The 22,333-nt window shown below is 43.9% G+C and overlaps 1 protein-coding gene across 1 annotated transcript in view; it reads right to left on the bottom strand.

Moving 5' to 3' along the window:
• The window catches only part of FLRT2 (fibronectin leucine rich transmembrane protein 2), a 96,412-nt gene extending 79,519 nt beyond the window's left edge, over positions 1–16,893 (bottom strand). The window contains exon 1 of the mRNA XM_082619961.1: positions 16,770–16,893. The gene's annotated coding sequence lies outside the window, so the exon portion shown is untranslated. The remainder of the gene's footprint in view (positions 1–16,769) is intronic.
• Positions 16,894–22,333: the final 5,440 nt, after the last annotated feature.

Below are 22,333 nucleotides of genomic sequence, written 5' to 3'. Positions count from 1 at the left end.
CATTCAAGAACTTAAGATACAGTGGTAGTTAGCCAAACACACCAAAAACTAACAATATGCTAAGATCCTACTAGGCATAATATTTTGCATATCTTATTTCACTTAATCTTTATAAGAACTCTATAAAATATTAATGTCTTCATTTTATACAAGAGGTTGAGATAAAATTTATAATTTGCCCAAAGTGTCACAGTTAGGTAGTAATAGAGCTGGTATTCAAACTCAGGCCCACCTAATTCTAACACCGAACAACCATGCTGTCCTTGACATTCCCTCTACCTGGAGTCATGTTTGGATGTGCCGATGACCACAAAGTACTACCCCTCCCAACCCCTCCTGTTAAACAGGACAAGCAGAGGTGACATGGGAGTACCTATTGCTATCACTTGGGCTCTAGAGAGTTAAATCATAGACTGATATAAAAAAAACACTGCATTTTTTAATGTATTCTCAATAACTCTCCATTGGAGAAAGCTAAGAGCTACTGTAGGCAGAAAAGGAGATTCTAGAAGGTTATCTCTACCAGCGGCATGTCTGTGCTCCTCTTAAGCTTCTAGTCTACCTCCATTTCCTAATTTTTCCAAACAATCCCATTCCTTATATCACTTCAATTATGGCCTAATGGTCCTGTTCAGCACATTTCACAGATACCAACTAGCACTCCTCCATCAGCAACGTGCTCTAAATCTTGAAGAGCAAAAGAAATATGGGACTTGAAGTTGCAATCCTTTCATCTTCTTGTTAGGAGTTCTGGTAAAAAGGTGGAGTCATAATCACAGCCAAGCTACCATTAAATGAAATTAGAGATTTCTCTCGACACTCCATTATTTACAAGTGTCTCTGTCACTTGAGGACAAATAATCATCTGAATACTCATTTCTTCAGGAATCTATTTGCTATATATTTTCATAGAAATCCCATTAATGATCTAGAAATAAAGAATCACGAAACGAGAGTGGGCAGTGACAAGCCAGCTTGTTTGCACGCCTGTCATCAGAGACCAAATTTAAGCTAAACCATCAGGATAATTATTTATGTTATCTGAAAAATCGCTAATGAAGGAACTACTACAATTCTCCCATGAGATCCCTTCCAAACTTCCAAAGTACTTTATACAAGAAGATCAAGATTTCCACACAAAGAAAAATACAATCAAGGATAAGCTCTAATATTGGTTTTTAAGGGTTAAAAAAAAGTCATGTTGTATAGATCCTTCTTCATCTGCTAACATGTGTTTTCAGACTGCAGACAAGCCTTTAAACTGAAATCTAAGTGAAGTTGAAACAACATTGACTTTTTACCAGAAAATAAGTCTACGAATATAATTTCTCATGGCTGTGGGGTTTTGATATGAAAAACACCTTCATAACTCTGGATGACAATAATATTATGCTGAAAAAGAAAACATATTCATTGAAAACATATTCAACTATAATCACATTGGTCATTCATGCTAAATATAACGTGCCTCACATCCCATCATATTTTCCACAATGTGGTCCACAATAAAATTATTTACTAGATTTGCCTGTTTTGCTTCTCTCTTTGTAATAGCTTTCATTTTGCTGTTTACCTGTTTCCTAATAGACATTCCCTAGTGTTCTTGAAGAGTTAATGTTCATTTTTAGAAGCTCTTACTAGAGAATTTCACCTAGTGGAAACACGCACTGCATCGTCCCCACAGAATATATTATGAGTATTGCCATTTTCATGTTTAGAGTGACAAGCTAAAATTTAGTAGAAAAATTTTTTTTTGCCTGTTGATAAGCCAGACTCCTCAGCGGGCAGTTGTTTTTAAGAACACTCTCTTTGAGTAACTCCTTTCTAATAATCCATGATACCCACTGTTTTTGAGGCAATAAGACTGCTGGAGAGATTTCTTTTTTTCCCAGAAGCAAAGTGTTTTTAAGAGTTCTTCAACAGTGAGTGTCCTAATTGAGACAGAGTGATAACTATTTCTTAAGATATCATTTCCTCTTCTGGACCCCAGACATAAATACTGTTATAGAGAAATTGAGCAAGAGGCAGTGTTGCCCCACAGAGAGATCCTTTAGGGAAACAGTGACGTAGTATTACAGAACTGCCTTATCTATGCAGGAAAAAAATAGCCATTTATAAACAACAGCACTCATATTATTCCAAGTTGGAGTGCAAAAGGAAGGAGAGCTAAGGCTTACTAGTACTTGATGTGTGTCAGGCATCACCTAATCTATTTGTCACAGTGATCCTGTGAGATGCATATTATTTTTCCTCCATTTAAAAATGGAGGAAGTAGACCCAAGACGAAGAAACACGCTCAAGTTACCCTAGCTGGTTGCGGCAGAACCAGATTCAAAGCCATCCATGTGAATGCAAACTCCATGGCCTTCCCACTACACCCATCCTCTGTCATTATGCAGCTCCCTTTTTGAAAGAATACAGTTATGGAGATAATAAAAAGCATGTGATTGTTGCATTTTTCAAAACATCCAGATGTCTTCAAAGATTCCAGCGAGCTGCAGTCTGTGGTTCTGCAATACTGCAAGCATCTCTTTCAGTATAAACCATCACACCACAATTTTGGCTGTCCAGCCTCAGTTATAAGAATCCAGCTCAACATAATCAAGTCTAATGCCTCTGATTATTTCTATTTGCTCTTGCTTAGAGGTCTAGAAAGACTATCGAGTTTACAAATATAAACAGAGGGTTCCTGGTGCTGTTGGAATGTTCTACCTTCCTGTTTTCTAAGCAAGAGTGCACTGCTTTGACAAAGTGTTCCACAGAGGGAACAAGGGAAGCTTCTATTAGATAACTTTGAAATTCAAATGCATGAGTTATTTCTGCAAACTTCTGTTAATATTAATTTGCTCAGTATTGAAAATGATGGGAAGTAGTATATGTTGATGGAGATAGAGACTTGTGCTATAAGTTTCAGAGGTAGGTTGGAGTCAGATACCTGAGTTCAATGGAGCTCCTCAAACATTTACTGGGCATGGCCTTCTCCCTAAAGGAGCTCACAGACAGTGGACACAAAGCACCAGGTAAAATTTTACACCACAATGAGACTATTATAAGGATAAAAATGAGGGCTCACCCTACATTTAGTTCAGAAGAGAAGATTAACTTTCTTTGGGAAGATAAAGGAAAGCCATGGAAAGAATGGCCTTAAGTGTCAAGCTTAAAAGTTTAGACTTGGGCTTCCCTGGTGGTGCAGTGGTTGAGAGTCCACTTGCCGATGCTGCCGATGCAGGGGACATGGGTTCGTGCCCCGGTCCGGGAAGATCCCACATGCCGTGGAGCGGCTGGGCCCGTGAGCCATGGCCACTGAACCTGTGCGTCTGGAGCCTGTGCTCCGCAACGGGAGAGGCCACAATAGTGAGAGGCCCACGTACTGCAAATAAAAAAAATAATAATAATTTAAAAAAATAAAAATAAAATTTAGCCTTGACCCTGTGAATAATGGAAAGCAGTAGCATCCGCCTGAAAATGAGGAAGAGCAGCTGTGGTGTGCACGTCAGGGGAGGAAAGACATACCTGGGTTTAACTGCAATGCAGCCAAAGTGAAAGGGCAAGGATAGAATTTTTGAAAGATGCATAAAACTAGTGACAGAACAGTTGAAAGTGAGTGAAAGGGAGTAATCAAAGATGACTCAAAGCAGTGGTTCGAGACAGTGGATCTTGTTTAATAAGACATATGAATTAAACAGAGTGAGACTTTGTTTAAAATGACATACCGACATTGAATTCCAACAAAATCCAAGTGAGTTCACCACTCCGAGTGGAGAGGGAAGAGTGACCCTGGGTCGCAGGCTGATCCCTTATAGGTCTGTGCATGGTCCAAAGAGACCAGGCAGCCATTTCCAGCAAGACTGACACTGGTATGTTTCAGTTTCTTCCATGTGGCTTGATCACTTCTCAGCTGCAAACTGCAGAGAGCAAATGCTTTGGTTCAATTTAGCTCCTCAAACATTTGTTGGGCAAGGCCTTCACCTTAAGTGAGCTCACAGATAGTGGACACAAAGCATTAGGTAAAATTTCTTCCATAGACAGAAATAACACAGAATTCACCAGAGGGTCAACAGAGCTGGTGTTTGCGTGTGGCCCTGGAAATGGGGAGCCGCTAATCAAACTGCTACCACACGTGGGCAGAGCGTGCTTTCATACACCACCCCATCCACGAGCCCATCCAAACTGACCCAACTCAGAAATCATCTTATGCCACCCCATCCACAGAAGTCTCATGACAGACCATGGGCATGTGGTGACAAAAGAACATAGAAGTAACAGCAGTCATGGTCTAGCTGCCTCCAGGGAAATGAAAGAATTAAGCAATGGATCACTTAATTTAGACAGAATTAAGAATATTTATACAGAACTAGGAAGAACAAATAATTGCAAATTCATAAAATGCAACGAGAATACATGCAGAGGGCATCAGCAGAAAGGGTGAAAAAAGAGGGATGGTCAAAAATCAAATTCAACTGGGTGATGACTTGTAAGCACTGAGCTTATGTTCAAATTACCAACATGCAACAGCCTTTTCCAGACCATCTCTGGGTCATTTTTTCACCCAACAGGGTCTACCACTTGAGCAATCACATAGATTTAGAAAAGGAGAGAATCTGATCTATTTATAGCACAGTCAATTCTCAGTCATTTCCAGGCTCTCTCAGAAAACCTCTCGCTCTATGTTATTATCTGCCCTTTGGACATTCCATTGTCCATTATCACCTCCACAGGGAAAAAGAGGTGCATCTCAAATCAGTCCATCTAACTATTTATTAGTAGTGCTGATAAAAGGGTAAATACAAGAAACGGAGAGTCTGCTCTCCAAAAACAGACTCCTTAATCACTAAGTACTTACCACAGACTTTCATTAGTACTGAAAACATGCTAGAAGTTGTCACACTTTATTTTCTAATTAATGACTCTTCTCTCTTCCCATTTTATAGAAATGCATGGACAGACCCAAGAACTGCTTTCATTCAAAAATGGCAAAGAGCAAATAATTACTTCTTAGTTACCTATTAAAAAGTCAAATATGGAAATCTGGACCACATGCTGCCTAGTGGACAGTGAGCAATCATCCAAGAATTTGATTTTAAGGCATGGAAAAATAAATTTAGAGTGGATTTTAGAAATTACCTAGTGCTCACTTATCCTATAAAACTAATTAACTTCAGTTACAAAATAAGATAAGTAATCTGACATAATTTCCTCTACTTCAGTTTCCCTGTGTGTAAACTGGGGTTATTAGCAGTATTTCTAAACAGAACCTCTTATACAGGATTTTTGTGAATATTTAAACATGATAATATACATGAATTGCATAAGCAGCACCCTAAATGAATTGTATAATCAATACAATTACTGTTGTTACTTATTATTACTACTATTATTATTATTATTATTAATCCCCCTAGATGAGAATGTGGCCTTACTGATACCCAGCATGATTCAAAAATCAGGAAAGCATATTGTTTCTAAACAGCCCCATAAATTAACCCTGTAAGATCCTTGGGGGGGGGGTTGTGATTAGCCCCTAGAACTCAAGCAGAGTGCTTTATCAAAAGTCATCTCAGGTCATCCATCTCAGGTCTATTGGCATGGAAAGTGTTGCCAGTATATAGACAGCCCAGAGGGGACCAAGGGTTAAGGTGTGAGCATATCAAAATGTGCTCCAGTATCTTCTACTCTTTTAGCCACTGAAAATTTTGCTTAAAAGGGGGGAGGAGGAACCAGAGTGTGTTTATATGTGCATACACCAGCCCCACTTGCAAACAAGTCCTCTCTGTCCATCAATCGATAGTCTACCATAAAAGCAGCAAGGTGTTAGAATTGTCTCTTGGCCAACAAGAAGGACTTGAAGTCCAACTTCTGTCACTACCGTGATCACATTAAACCATGCAAGTTTAGAATCTATTGCAACCTTTGCATGTGCTTTGCTGCATTCAATGTGCAAATCATGAGGACTAGGGTGGATCCTGCTTTGTGGAGACAGAGTGACTAAGGATCTATGATTCCTAGTCTTCTTTTCTCCTCTTTGGAGGACCCTCATTCCTCAGATATCGCCATCAGGAAATAATGTGCCTAAGATAAAATAAACAAAACAAAACAAAAACAAAGAGCAACAACATGAAAAAGAGGGCAAATGCACAACACTGTCACAAGTTCTTTGCTTTGCTTTCTTTAATTCTGTCAGGAAAGAGACACAAAGTTAACACTATAAGTTAAATTTCTCATTTTATGGAAACCACATCTGCATGAACATCTACTTAACTGATGGTTTTACTCGGTGCCAAAAGACATACTTCATCAAGCAAAATTATTCCTTCTTTAAACAGATCTTCAAGTGTGGCCTTTGAAATTGCCTCATGTGAGGTTTGGAGAGCTTGATGCTAATCAGGGTTGGGTTAACCAAAAGGTTTTTGCCTGACAAACCTTCTTACAGTAAGGCAGAATGGTGGTGGTTGTATTTTTTCCCCACTGAGCCACCAATCTATAGGCATGGAAAGCACTCCTGAGGAAGCAGCCCCTATCACTAGATTATGAATCTTCTTGTTTTCCAGAATTATCCAGCACAATTATATACTTATTCATTCAATTACATTTATGCAGAACCTGGGGCATTGAGCACTATTGTTAGTACCAGGGAGATGGGATGAATGAGCCATGGTTTTGGGGTCTACTGGGAGAGACAGACACGTGAACAGACATGTTACAATACAGCACCAACAGGGAACTAACAAAGTGACAAACAAAATGCTCTAGAAGCCCAGAGAAAGTAATGACTAATTTTGACTGGGAGGGAATGTCATTCCTGTGTGTCTTAAAGGAAAAGAGTTTGCAAAATGGAGAGTTAGCAGGTAATATTCTATTTAAAGGGTAAACAGCATGGGGAAGGCTAACTCTCAAGAGGCCTTACCATCTTTGGAGCATGGGTGCTGGGGATGGGTGCTGGAGAATGAGGTCTGAGTGATGCTTGGGACCCAGATTGTCATGGATCTCATGTGTCATGATAACAAGTTTGGATGGGCTTTATCCAGGGGGACAGGAAATCCAAGTCATAGGACTAGTAATGCAATGTGATTTGCTTTCTTAGGGGATTAACTCTGGGGACACCAAAACTGGTACAGACAGAAGGTAGAGAAACCACACAGGAGACTGTGGCTACCAAGAGTGAAAACAGTCCTGACATCTGGTCCCGCAGAAGGTTCCCCTAGAAGAGTTGGGTTAAATGGAGCAATATTTCCTATGTGGCAAAATATATGGGAAAAATACTTTCAGAAATTCACAAGTTACTCTAAACCAGACAACTATAAAACCACTGAGTCTCTGGGTTGGAAAAAATTCTAAAAATTATCAGTGAGTGATCTTCAATCCCAGGAACTTCTGAACATCCACATTCCCAGGCTTCATCACAGACTTAAAATATCAGGGTCTCCAGGCCTCAGGCCCAGAAACATGGATTTTTAACCAGCTCCTCCAGTTTATTAACCAGTTCATTCAGTTGGATGAGTCTAGTTTGGAAAAGGGCAACTCTAGGTCAATCCATTAGATTTCCTGGGGAGGAGGGACGAGGTCTTCTTTGAAAGAGTATCCCAAATGCTCAGAACAAAACTTAGCATGGTGCCTGGCACGTGGTAAAAAATCAACCTTTGTCAAATCCCCAGTTACAAGCTTGTGACTTGAATGGATGTCTGCCTTGCATTCCTTTGGGACTCAGAGATTATGAGAATTGAGCTTTAAATTCCATTGCTGTCAGCACTATTTGACTGGTTCCTTACCTATTTGGGTAAAAAAAAAAATATTTTAAACCATTTCCCAAAGAATTTTAATCTCTCTTACATGTTCTAAAGAAGCAAAACAAGGTCTTATTGTTTTATGTTGGGTGGAATGTTGGTTCTAAAGCTACTTACTAAGAAGTGAAGAGCTTGCAGAATACACTCTAGTGCCTGCTTCTCTTCTCCAATGTGATTGATTGTATGTATATGTGTTGCATACATATGATGTGATTTTAACAGGAAAACCTTCTGTGTTTCCAAACTTGGAAGCTAGGGGTTCCTAACATCTTCTTAAATATAACTTTCCCACAACAATTTACAGATTCATAGTGCTAAGAAAAAGTAACCAAGTCTCAACTGCTCAGTAGAATGCAAAAAAATTATACTATATATACATGTAATCATAATGAAATGGAAAATAACCCCAGCATCGTGTATTTGACCAGTGCCTTTGAGTGCTGTTCAGGAGTGTCTCACACAGAAGCAGTAAGAAGCTCCTTTACTTAAATTAATTAAAAATGGCTTTCTGAAAGAAATCCTTCCACATGGAAATGATAACCCAAGAGCATCATTCTGATATGAACATCTACCATTACACAAGCAAGGTATAATCATTCTGTAAGCACAGAATAAGCATTATATAAACAGAGCAATGATTTACATGTTAATCTTCTACAATGAAATATCTTCTTGACTCTGCCAAGAGCCATGTGTGAGATGAATTGTGTGAAGCAAGTGTTTAAAATGCATTCTGATAAAAAAAAAAAAAATCTCCGTAGACTGGCAGAGGCATCATAACCTCGGCTCACTGTGTCCGGGTCACAGTCTAGACATGGGGCTTGTTGAAGCTGCAGGTACTGTCACCCTGGAAGGGGGCATGGGGGTGAATGGGGGGCGGGGTCCCAAAGGCTATGCTTTCAATGACCAAAAACATTGCAAGTCAGGCAGGACTCAGCTGACACCACCTTCTGATTCCCCAAACTGAGGCCTCTTTTCTGCCCTCCGTCCCTTCCCTCTGTGTCCTCTCACACCATCAGCCCACACTGTATCCCACTAGCCATGAGCCCATTCTGCCACTATGTGGAGACCGCTTTCCTTTGCTGTCCCCTCATGCTCTGTTATGTGCATAAATAACGAAATTGTCTTTTGCAGAAGCTGTATCTTGTTAATGAACAGGTTCAAAGGGTCAAAAGCCTTCTTCAGGATTCCAGGGGAATGCAGAGGTATGTGTAGAGGGGAAGAGTAACATATTGGAATCATTATCATTTCAGAGAGAGAAGGATCTGCAGTCAGCATTTATTAAGCCTCTACTGTGTGCCAGACTGGCAGACATTTTACATAATTATCTCAATCCTCAGAAGAACAGCTCTGTGACTAGAAAGAATTTCCTTCCATTTTTCCACTTGAGAAGACAAAGACTAAAAGATATTTTTAAGGTGTGCCTAAGTTTACATAATTAACAAGGGACAAAGGCAGCATTAGAACCCAAGACTCTCTCTCCAAATGTAAAGCTCTTTTCATTAATACTCTGTGCTCCTGGCACTGTCTTCAATCATGGATGAAACTGCCATGCAGATAGGTTTTATGTCTTCCTCTCTCCTCGCCAGCCTGGGTTGCCCCTGTGGAGGGATCCTGCATTAGCAGTGTTTGCCTCTTCAGTCTTACTCCATGCCTGGTACATGGTACATACATTGTTGGATGTATACCTTCTGCCTCTACAAGAATAATATCTCCTCCTAAGTACCACACCATTCACACAAAAGTATAGTCCCTTGTTACGTGTGTGTTTATCTACTTAGAGTTTCCCTAGGACCTATTTGGAAGTGAAAATCTCCAACCAAAAATAAGTTGGGTTATCTCATTGTTCTATTATATTACGGACATCTGGGCTAAATTAACACCACCTAGCATAAGGGTAAAGTTGTACCCCCATCCCATAGTATCTAAGCCTTAGATTTGTTTGTGCATTTCAAAGACGCACACAAACATATACTACCTCCCCCATATGTACCCACAAGTTCTTCTCATGTTGTTAGCAGAACTCTTCAGAGTAGCAGCAAACATTCTTTCTTCAAATATTATATCATTTGGCACTGCCAGAACAAAAGGTATTCAGACTAATTTTTTCAAACTATGAAAATAATTTGTCATATAAAAATATAGCTCCATGGCCAGGTCCTTTACAAGGTACTACTAAAATGCTAATCAACTTAAAAAAGAATAAAGCAAGCATCAGAACTCTGGCAAATAGAAAATCCAGAACTAAAAAGAACACTGTCCAGATCCAGAACACAGATCCAGACTGTCATACATTCAAATCACTGATAGGAATATTATCTTCTGATCAAGAATCGTGACCTAATCATACGTTTTATAAATACACACTTCGCATATGTGTGTTTTCTGCAGGCTTCAATTAAGTAACTTTAAAACAATTTAACCTTTACAAAGGCTTACATGTATACAAATCAGGGAAGTAAAATAAACATGCTCAACTCGTGGAACATTTAAAATTAAAAGTGTCTCCGATTTGACAATTATAAAAATACAACTGAACAAAATATGAAGAAATAAGTTGTGAAGAACTGTCCCACAGGGGCTTTGTGACACTCACAAGTCAAAATAAGGCCAAGCTTTGGAGACTGTGTTGTTTCTTAATAAATGAGGCCATTTATTGGTAATGGGCTCAGGAGGCTTCCAAACTACTGACAGTCTTTTGCACTGGCCTGCCTTATTTTGCAAAACAAAAGTCTGAAAAATCATCATATATTCTAGTAATGACTGTGTTTTTGCAAAAGGTTCATTTGGATAGCTAAAGTATAAAGCCATCCAAAAAGAAACAACCTTACTTCAGGGAATGTTGACAGTTCCTTCCCAAAAGATCCCAAGTGGAATCCATCTGTGATAAGTTCAGTTTCCAATGTCAAGCCAAGCTGTCAAGGAAGGAAAGTTTGACCCTTGTGCCCAACTCACCACGGAAGAAGATCATGCACCATTAAATGAAAGGAGAGAGTGATGTAGAGGACCACCAGACACTTTACTGGTTGGGTGGTGTCCAGAACACTCACAAAAACAAAAGCTCCTGGAGAGCAGGGCACTCTGTCTTGGTTACCCTTCTATTTACATAAAACCTAGAACTATCCTAGCACCTGACAGTCCTACAGTGATAAATGTCATCAATCTGAATAATGCCTCTTTATGGGAATATAACACTGAATTATTATCAAGGTATTTTCACACACATTAATCTTATCTGACCCCATAACAACCCTGTTGAACTCTGTAGAGGGGAATTAAGTCTCCAGAAGATGAAGTAATTTGCCCAAGGTCATCAGTGTAGAAAGGAGTGTGCTGACATGAGAATGCAGGTTTTCTTTCTATAAATACATCTTCTCTTTCCTCCAAAACAGCCTCCCTATTTCTCATTCCCCATCACAGTAAAAGTCCCAACTCACAAAGCCAACCTCATAAAATTACCCCCATCCTAACAGGCAAACATGCCTCTAGGACAATGAGGGAGAGACAGTGAAGTGTTATTTTTAAATCAAAATATGTACACAATTGCAAGATTTTTTACAGTTTTAATTTAAGAAATCCAACTCTGATCATTTTAGTTGAGTTCGTAAAGAAGGAAACTTCTGAACTGTATCAGGGAATTCAGCATCTATGTAATTAAATGTAATGTTCATGATTTTGTATAAAGTCAAATGGTTTAAAGGAGGGCTCTGTGCAGCCTTAGGTAGCCTTCAACTTCCTTCTGGCTCCTGTAACCCAATAAGAAGCCAGGAGAGTGCGGCTTTCTCAGACCAACTCACAGAAGAGGCAGTTGTGAGGAATAAATTAAATACTGTATGTGAGAACTGAAAAACATAACAGAGGAGGGGAGTAAATGATCAAGAGGGATATGTTTTAAAGTCAATGTCATCCCTCAGGGCCTAAACAGAATTTTCTGGAACCACTATGTCAAGTGTTTATCCAATCTACTCCCTTAACCTTTAGCACCTCTTTATCTAATATCTATGAGGAACATTACAAGTTCCTTCATGATTTCCTTCTTCAAAATATTCGAGTCGAAGCTCTGGAGCAAAGTGGGAGAGAAAACTATCATAGAGGTTATTCTGATACTGGATTTTCATGAAAGTGACACCCACAGGCAGCTGGGGCTAAGAGTGACACCAGCACGTGGGCCTATTTCGGGACTGATATAAGTCTAATGTTTTCCATTCAGCCCTGTGACCTCTGTTGACTTCAATGGACCATATATTTGTGAACCAATTTTAGGAGCCACTGTCCTTTCACTCCCCGTGGAAGGAGGTTTCATTGTTCTGAGGCCTAATATTATCAATGAACTTGGAGACCTGATATTTTTCGATGGGTTTAAATCCAAAAGCCCTTAGGTTCTTAAAAGGTTCAGCTGGAAGATTCTTTTATCTCTGTGTTGAAAGCTCTAATAAAGTGAACTGAAATACAGCACGTGACCTGTGAACTGAGGGGAACAGAGGGCTTTTTGCCAAGTTTCTTGCACATTCCCTTAAAAGCAACCTGGGAAGAAAGTGAGAAAAACTGCTCAGTTCTAATGAGCGCTCAACGGGTAAGAGCATCTGAGATTTATTTTGTGAATACATAAAAAAAATGGCTGAGGTCTTCAACCACTAAACTGCCAGAAAAAATGTGTGCCCTTATTGAGTATCCGCAGAACAATTGATTGGTATTTAAGAATCATGAATGTGGCCTTTTGACTTCCCAAATTATACAAGGATATTTTCTTTGACTTTCCCTATGACAGATCTATAAATGACACTGCTTTGTTCGGACAGCACATGGTGCTGTACGCTTCTGCAGAAACACATCCCACATTAAATTAAGTTAGAGGTGGTATTTGAAAAATAAATAAATAACAGAGTTCCAATTCACTGCAAATGGTACAGGAGGCCAGTAAGTGGGAAGCCTGCAAGAGAAGGACTTCTTTTAGAAAGATGTTTTACAGGACTTTTTCTGCATCATTAACTCCTCTGGAATCCTGAATATAAGATGATGAATTTCCCGAGAAAAGGAGCTACTGTTTAATTCTGAATCACTTCAAAGAGCCACATTAGAAAGAATCAAAGAAAACCAAAAAAGACCAGTAGATGCGAAATTCACCAAGGGGGAAAAAAAAAAAAAAAAAACCATGAAGGTTCTAACAGATTTTGACCATGTACTGAAAATACTGCTGATTATTTTGCCAATACAGTGTTTTACTGTTCCATGCGACTGAAATAAGCCTCTGTATTCATTGGAACACAGGATATTTTTATTACAATATTTGTGTCATAGTCCCTTAAAAAGAAACATATTTCAAACCTTGAAAAGAATCTCTGTCCTAAAATGGTCCTTGATGTTTACCTGTGTATGTTTTACTATAAACAGATATGTAATTGGAGGTCACATTGCTGAAAGTAGTAAAAAGATACTGATAGCCTTACTCCTAGCCCCAACCTGTAGTTTTAGAAGAAAAATATAACTTAAAAAAAAGCAAAGCAATTTGTGGAGGGTAGAGAAAAGTAAGAAAGTTGGGGTGTTATAATAGTTGCTTAAGTTTAGTAATAATAATAATAATAATTGGTCTTTTTATATGTCTCTGGCATAAAACCTGCCCAAGGGAAGAGAAAGCCTCCTAAAAATTCTATATTCCCAAATACCACGAGATCAAAAACCAGCTGGAAAACGCCAGATAATGGTATCCGCCCACCTAAGAAAGTCAGTAAATTTTGTCTTCAATTACCATTTAGGATAATCAACTCAAATGGAAATTTTGATTTGAAAACACTCAGAAGACAAAGCTGGATTAGGAATCAGATTTTTAAAAGTCTCCTTAAAAGACCAGCTGTTTATAGACACCCTTCTCACACCCCACGTCGCCCTTGATCTGGACCATAAGTTCACAGTAGAAGCACAGCTGAACTTAAAAAGACATACATGCACTGCTACTGTGAAGTCTAGAGCCCACATGTATGTTCTGGGCTTGTCTCAAGTTTCCCTTGTTACATAAGCACTTCAGGGCAATAAAATTTCACTAACATCCAGCAGTATTGTGAGTCTCGAAACATTAGTCTACCTGTCTGTACTATCCTTTTATTGGCAGTGGACAGCACTGGTGTTTTATTTATGTTGATCACATTGTCAATGTTGTATGGAATAACCATTTAGTAGCCTATTAGCCTGTAACATTTTTATTACCATTGTTAAATATCATTACCCATTCTGAACTCTGTATTAGAAATATCAAGTTCGAACATCTAAATACTCAGAAAGAACTACAGAGCTGTTGGGTTCTCCCCTGCACACACACACATAATCTGTCGACTCTGATGAGAAGAAAGAAAAACAATGAGTGCTCACTTCTCACAGACAGAGGTCACTAATGGCCTGAATTTGAATCACTGTGGCAGAAACCACAAGGTTAGTAAAGTAATCTAGTGAAAAATGAACTTGAATTGAAATTAAAGATACCAAAAGATGGTTATCCAGAAAGGTCTAACCGGAATAGAAATAAAATTACATCACCTTGACCTTTTTCGAATCTTCTAAGTAGAGCAAAACCGAGAGCCACCCGGCACCCTTGCTGTTTTTTACCTTCAGACACTAGGGACCGCAGAAGTGGCAATTCTTCCTTGTAGAGTACAAAGCTGAAGAGTCAGATCAGGTGCTCACACTGGTTCTCTACAGAATAAGGCTTCTGCACTTGTACATACTTGAGCCTCTCTTGAAACCACAGCTTCAAACTGGGAACATATAGGATTGCTTTTGGGAGATATGTCTAAATCCTAAATCAAACTCTCCAGCAGGCCAGAATATAAATGTAACGGGTATCAGAGGAGGTTCAAATTAGATCCAGGCGGTCGAAGTCAAACTCAAACTCGGATAAGAGCACATCATCTGAAACCTAGCATACAGGAAAAACCATGCCTGCTTTGGGAAACCCAAGGCAGCCCAGCATGGTGTCATTTGGGAATCTACTTCTTCTGTTAAAAGCATCCCCTGGAATTTCTAAAACTGCAATGAAACTACTGAAGTGTTAAGACACTGGTATTTTTTTTTAAAACCAGCATTCCTTCCATGCTAGGTTTGTAATAGGTCTGCTACAGTACAGCTAGCTCAAGTCTTTTTACAATTTCTTGTACCTACTGCCAGAGGCATGGACTAATGTTTGAAATTTCATCTTCCAGCCTCCTCCAGTCACAGATATTTGCAGCTCAACATGACAGTATGGTGTTGCACTGTCACCTGTGATTATTAAAAATCCATAAATGGTTTTGAGGTTTCTGGCGAGGCGAGGAAGAAAAGTTGTATTTCGCGGACTAGTGACACTGTGGGAAAATAAGCAACTTTTCATGCTATGCATGAAAGATTGATTACCCAGAGACTGATTTTCATCTAACATGGTGGCCTGCCGATCTTATGTATCTGGCGCATGTTGCTCAGTGATTAAAAAAAAAAAAAAAAAGTCCAGTTCTAACACTTCAGATACTGACCTAAAATTTTACATCCATACTGATTCATACTGCAACAACCAAATGCATGCCTGGACAAATGCCAACCTGCATTCTATTTACCTCAAAATATTTGGGGGATCCTTTCGTTGGAGATGTAATAAGGTCATACCGCTAAGTCCATAGACAATATCGGTCCCGTTATGGAAGGTAGCCTTCATATTACCTTTTGCCTCGGAGAAGTTAGACATAATAAATTTAGCAATAAGCCTGTGAGCCAGTGGACATGCCCCAAAGCTCCCTGACCCTGGGTGATTAAAGAGTCACCCAGCTGAGTGGGGAGCAATAGCTCCCATTTAGAAGACGCTTTCCATAGCAAATGCAGCATATAAAGAAATCTAATCAGCACCTTGCACTCCTGCGCGAGCATTTACACGGATTTGTGCCTTGCACTTGATTAGCTTACTGTAAGCTTTACAAGAGATTTCCTCCACTAAAATTAATCAAAAGCTCTTGGAAACTGATTTCCATTTACGAGAGAAGGCACGATGAGTTTCCAGGTGAATAAATAATGATCATAATAAAGAAGACAGAGCAGCAAACGTTGAGCTGTTTCGAAACTCAAACTCGACTGGGGGAAAGGGGACGTCGGGGAGCTGAGGCTGAAACCTTTTTGCTCTTGGAGTGAAACGCAGGAGCTATTTTATTAGCGTAAGAAAGGCTGCTGCCCAGGAAACGTGACTGTTTTCTCTCCGCTGCCCCCTCCGCTGCCTCCGCGACCACTCACTCCCCCCAAGCCCCGGTGCATCAGGCCACCGAGGAAAACCGGCCTCTCCGCAACACCACTAACCCCCTAAACACAGTTACACAGGCTGACGATCACTGCAAATTCACACCACCAATGGTTAACGTGTTTCGTCTCACCCTTCAATCAAAATGTGACTTCGAAAGTTCCTATTTTATGAAGCCAGAGGTGAATGGAAGGAGGGAGGGAGGGCTCTTAGGATGTTAAAAAGGGGAAGGATAAATTTTCCCCTTTGCTTGAAATTTTCCCAAACCGCCCCCCCCCCCATTTGCTTTCCTGCACCACCTAAACCGGGCAGGCTAATGAGAGTGGGTTCGTATCATTTTTTAAAAAGATACTAAATAAGAGTGAGAGAGTGGGAGGGTGAAGGTGGAGTGAGTGAAATCTACGCATCATTTGTCTGGATTGAAGGATACTAAAAGCCACTGAATAAACATTCTAAATTTCCTCCGAGCTACAAGATGAGGCACCAGCTGGGGCCGAGGGCTCCCATCCATTCCCGGGCGAGATTCGCCTCCCTGCACAGCTGCCCACTCTGCGCAGAGAAGCGCCTCGATCCCGCTCTAACGTTCCAGTAGATCTCCCCGTGCTAGTTGCCCATTCCCGGGATCTTCAACTTCGCCTCCCTCTTACTTTCAGCCAGATCTGGCGAACGTCTGGAAAGGCGCTAGGAGGAAGCAGCAGCCCAGCGGGCAGGCAGGGAAGGAGAGGGTTGGGGGTGTGCGTTACCTGCGAAGGTTCTGGAGGTCTCCTTCCAGCCCTGGTAGTAATCCCGCTCAGCGTCGCGTCCTCCCCCAGATCCAAACTTTTGCTTGGTCCTCCGGGTGGTGGCGGCGGCGACGGAGGCGGCTGCCGGAGCCCGGCCCTGTCGCCCGCAGCGTCGGGGCGCCGGGATGCGGAGGCCGGAGCCTCAGAGCGGCGCGCGCCTCCCCGCAGCCGGCCGGCGCCCGGGCGCCCCGCTCGCCTCGCTCGCTCTCGCCTTCCTCCCCTACGGAGCCGCGGCATCGTCTTCCCCCGTCCTCCAACACCTCCGCCTCCAGGGCTCGAGCATGCCACTTTCTCTCGGCTCCGGCCGCCGCGGCCCCCGCCTCCTCTTCTCCTCTGCCTCCCCCACTCTCTGCCTCGGCAGAGCCCACGAGTCCCGAAAGAAGGAGGGGGAGCCGGGAGGGCGGCGGAAAGCTGCCCCGCAGCGCCGGGGCTCCTCGGACACGGAGGACCCCGGGGGGCAGCCGGAGAGCCGGGCGGGAGCGCGCGCCTCAGACGCCTGTGCGCCGACCGCGCTGAGCCCGGCGTGGGGTGCTGCGCGGGGTGCGCGGGGGCGGCCGCGGGGCTCGCTCCGAGGGCTGCGCCGGCCCGGCGTGGGTGCGGAGGCTGCTCCGACCTTACTGCCGCCTCGACCCAACCCGGCCCGGCTAATGTAGGCGCCGCGGCCCCCACCCCCACCCCCACCCCCACCCCGTCTGACACCCCCGGGAGGTGTTTACAGTAATGAAGGCGCGGGATCGCCTCCGCCGCTCCCGCACTCCTCCTCTGCCTCGGTCCCTCGCGCTCTGGCGCGCTCCCCTCCTCGAGTCCTCTTTCTCTCCCTCCCTCCCCTACTCCCTCCCTCTCGGAGCCCCTCCCACATTTCTGGTTTAAAGAATGCTTGGGAGGCGCGGCTGCAACTCAAAGCTTTCCAGGAGGCAAAGTCAGCCTCGGCTTTTAACCCTGTCCTCCCTGAAGAGAGTTGCAGCGCGAGCGCCGAGGCTAACAACGCGGATGCCACCCAGACCGTGCACGCCTTCCCCTCTCTCTCTCTACCCTGCACCCTCCCACCCCCAGCTCTGAAGGATAGTGCCACCATCTGAGCGCCAAAAGTTGATTTACCCCTGCCCGCCCGGGGTTGTACTTCTAAGCCAGAGGATCTATTACTTAGACACTGAGAAACGATCGGAACGTGACATTAGAGGGTAAAAATATATAACAAGTCTCTCAACCAAGATGGCGTAACTTCAAATGCAGGCAACCTTGGTGATTTGCCCCCCGCCCCATCACTAGTTCCCTGATCCCGGATCTTCTTAAATAACTCAATAGGGAAAATAATTCGAAGTTTCATATAATTATTTTAAGCCACCCATTTTCTTCCTTCACCCTAGCCGCTGGAAAGAGCGCTGTTCAGTTGCCCCATAGATTACAACGAACAACCAAATTCAGCCTCAGAGATTTAGAAAACAGGTTTGACAGCGGAAAAGAAAAAAAAAAAAAAACACGCCTGATTTGCATACAGGCTACGTTTCAACTTCACAATCTTTTGCAAAGGTTAAAGAGTAATGTAAGGAGAACCAAGTGCACGTCTCTTTCTTGAAAAAGGAAAGAAAAAAAAAAAGCTTCTGGTTTTCTCCCCTCATTTCATTGCCGCTCCGCCTGCCTCCAGTAAGTTGCTGTCATGTTTTAACAAGTCTGGAGAGAGGCTAAATCTGAACAGAAGAGGGAGAGCGAGTTCGCGCCAAGCGCTGGACTGCGCTGAGACGCGCCGTCGGTGGGGCCAGGCGAGAAGCAACCAGCGAGCTGGAAACTGGCTTAGGACCAACTCCCTAGGGATCCTCTCCGTTATCGCGGCAGAAGTGTTAGGCAGGGGCGGTGGCCACAACCAGCTCGGGATGAGTTCTCCGTCCGCAGTTCAAAGTCTGAGTCACTTGGCACCACTTTCCTAATTGTTTTTATTTCCTTCGCATCCCCGTTGTGTCTACTACCGCCTCCACGTTTTTTGAGCGCCTAAATCATGTTAAGCGGACTTGGAGAAACGCCTGATTTGCTTCTTAAACACAAACCACTCACGGATCCACCCAGACGCACGCCCAAGACGCACGCTGGCACACGCGCGCACACACACGCACACATGCCCCCGGGTCGTGCCCGCGGGTCGCTCCTCCTGTTGCATCCTGAGAAGGTGGCTAGGAAAATGCTTTGACTTACAGATGCAAAGCCGCTCTTCTCCCCAAACTCAGTATGTGACTAATAAATATCGGGTGGGGGGAAAGGCTGAGGGAGTTAATTGAACCAGGACTGACAGTGAGTGCCATCTTGCTCCAGGAGTAAAGCTCCAGGGACGACAGCAGCGGTGGCCTCTGCCTCCACCAGCAGCTGACGCCTTCCGGAGCCCCAAGCGCTCCAGGAGTTTACTGGGCATCAAGTGTGGGTCCAGCCCGCCCCAGTCACCCTCTTTCCGGATACTTCCTTTCCTTGGTTAGTGCCCGCACCTCAACTAGCAACCTTGATCTTGGGCCTGATTACAAATGAGAAGCGACGGAGACAGCGCTGAAAGCGCGAGGACGAGCCAGGGACTGGTCTGCGTGGCGGAGGGATCTTTCCAGGCGGCTCCCACCCCTCCCTGGTACTCCGTGGCAGCTGGCGGGGCTCCACTCCCGCGCTCCTTGCTGTCGCCTCGCCCCTAAACCCAGGGTTGGGAGGCGTTATCCACCCCCTCCCCGCGTCCCACGCACGCGGAGCCGGGAACGCAATCCCAGTTCAGCCTGGTGGGCTCCTCCCGCCTTCACCGTCACCACTGGTGCGCCTGCAAGACAAGCAGGCCGGAGCTCAGTGCCAGGCCACTGAAGACCAGCAGGGCTGGAGAAAGACTTTGTTTGGGGAAAAGTAACCCCTTCCCCAACTCGAAGGAAAACGAACCAGCACCCTCCGCATCTTCTTAGCCACTAATGGATCCCCGATTGCGGGCAGGGGGCGGGCTGGTGGTTTTAGACGCAACCGCTTGATAATAACGCTGGTGACATTAACAGCAGATGGAGTGGGCGCAGGGGTGGGGGACTAGGGGATTGTTACTCTTGGAAGTTAGCATTCATTCTGGGGGCAGTGAGAGGTTGGATTCAGGCAAGCTTAGTGGATCTAGAAATCCCAATTTAGGATCCATGCTCCAGCTAGTTAGCTAATTTGCGTTTTGACCCAGAGCTCAGTTAGGAAACTCCTTAGAGGAGGTAGATTCGACCTGCAATTAGACTTCCCTTCCCTAAAATCAGAGGCGAGTTAGGCAGTCTGTTCTTTCTATGGATGAAAGATAAAGCCTAAAACATTCCACCCCAATGACCACCGCCAGCTGATTTATAATCCCCCTTAAGAAACCTCGTGGTGCTCGCTTAGCGGCAGCCAGGTTGGTTACTGGAAACTCCACCTGGCGCCTCTGTCCCTTTACCTGGAGGTCGCGGCTTCTCTCAGTGGGCTCATCCGAATCCGACAGGGTCTGGGAGGTGGAAAGGCAAGAAGCTGGCTCGGCAGCAGCGGGGCTCCCGGGGCATGATATTTTTTTAGGGGTCGCCGCCAAGGTCCCTCCTGCCCATCGTTGAGAACTGCCAACCTGCTCCCCGGGCTGGGTGGACACGGCGGCGGGCGCGGAGCTGCCGCCTCGCAGCTCCCTGATCCACGGGACCGAGGGTCAGAGATGCACCCAGGGCGGGAGTCGCGCAGCGCCTGGATCGCAAACTGCGGCCACTGGTATTATCTCCGAGCCCCCGTTCCTCTTCGGTGACAGTGGAAGATGCCAAACTCGCAAGTGACGGCCACAGGTTTCGAACGTACAACTAACTACAAGGTACCCAGCCTGAGACTGTAAGCTGTTTTTCCCCTCCCCCGCTTCTCCCTCCTACCAGGGAGGGAACTAACTTAACCCTGTGTGCGCCCTACACTCCCCGGAGAAGCTGTAATCGACCAGGAAACCGCAGGCGGCGGTTCCCGGGGAGAGAGCTTTGTTCACGTGCGATTCCAGTGGGTGTGTTGCTGTCTGGGGGCACTCGCGTAGCAAGACGCCAGTGGCAGGTTTCCAGCGCCAGACTTCGGCATGGGAAGGAGCCCTAGCGTTTCATCCGGACCAGACCCAGCCCTCGGAATCTATTTTTTGCCTACAGTTACCAGATTTATTAGAGTTGCCAGCGAAGTTGGGTTTTATTCCTTCCCCCCCACCACCCTCCGGACCCCCGGATTACTTCCTTTCCTAGACGATGCTTTTGAAGTTGTGGGACTCTCTGCTCCTTCTAACTCTAGCTTTTAACTGTTTTGCGTGTGCGAGACGAATTGTTGAAGGCACCCTCCCACTCACGCCAAATTTAAATGAAACCGCAAGGAAAGTTGCCTCCCAGTCACCCACCACCCAGTGTCTGCAAAAGCCAAATATAATAACCTTATATTCAAATAAGATTAAGAGACCGGAAGATGGGGGGGAGGGAGGTGAGGGATTTTTGAGATGTGAATGGGGAAATAGGTGAGGGCTAGGGGGAGGGGGAGAGAGAGAAATCCTCCGAATGGAAAAAACGGGAAACACAAACAAGAATGACGATGCAGAAAATATATCTTGAGTCCCAAATTTGAAAGCAGCAGGTTAACTTTAAGAGCCTGGATTTTAATAAACATTATTTCCCCAGTTCCTGAGAGAGAGAGAAAGAGCGAGCGAGAGAGCGAGAGAGCGAGAGAGCGAGAGAGAGAGAGAGCGAGAGAGAGAGAGAGAGAGAGAGAAAGAGAGAGAAAATATGAATATGAGCCTCCGCCTTGGCCACCCGGATGCTTTGTATTTTGTAAACATCTTCGACTACTTGCTCTGGACACCCAAGAAGTTAACTGGAGTTGGAGGCGAGTCATCTCATGGATGCAGAATGGAAGCTTAGACAAGAGAAAACTGACAGCAGAACACCCCTGCTGTCACCGTCGTATCCCAAAGAGCCAGAACGTCGCCCAGAGCGCAAACTCAGAAGTCTTCCGATTCCTTCTTTCTCCATCTGCGTTTCGAACTAAAGAAAGACCGAGGCTTTAAAAATCATTCAGAGAGTAACACTTGAATCTTGCAGAAACTGAGTTATTTTAAATAGGGGAAATGTTAAATAGAGAAAATCCACCGGATAGATGTTCTAATTTCTCTCTGCTACATAATAGCCATTTCAAATGCCTCTCTGAGCCAGGCCAGCCCGCCCAGTCAATGGGGACGCTGTTTCCAGCCAGCCGGGTGCAGAATTCCGTTGTAAATCCTTCTAGTTTGCCAAGGTGGCAGCAAAGCATAGAGATAGCTCCTCAAGCCGCAGAATCAACACGGGTGACCACATTTTAGGACAAATATTCATCTACCTGCTTTTTAAACATCCAACTTCGTGTGTGTAAGTGTACATAAGTATCTACATGAGGTTCTTCCTTTGAAACCTTGATGTGAGATAACGGTATTACTATTTCATCTTTAAGAATACATTTTTGTTTAAAGGCAAACGGAACACTGTTCAGTTTTTGCTTTCTGATTTATGCTTCGGGAAAATGAATAAGAC

This window comes from Mesoplodon mirus, assembly GCF_964341445.2.
Source record: "Mesoplodon mirus genome assembly, chromosome: 4".
NCBI lineage: Eukaryota > Metazoa > Chordata > Mammalia > Artiodactyla > Ziphiidae > Mesoplodon > Mesoplodon mirus.
Note: the sequence above shows the minus strand (reverse complement) of the source record. Positions and strands in the feature narration are given on the sequence as shown.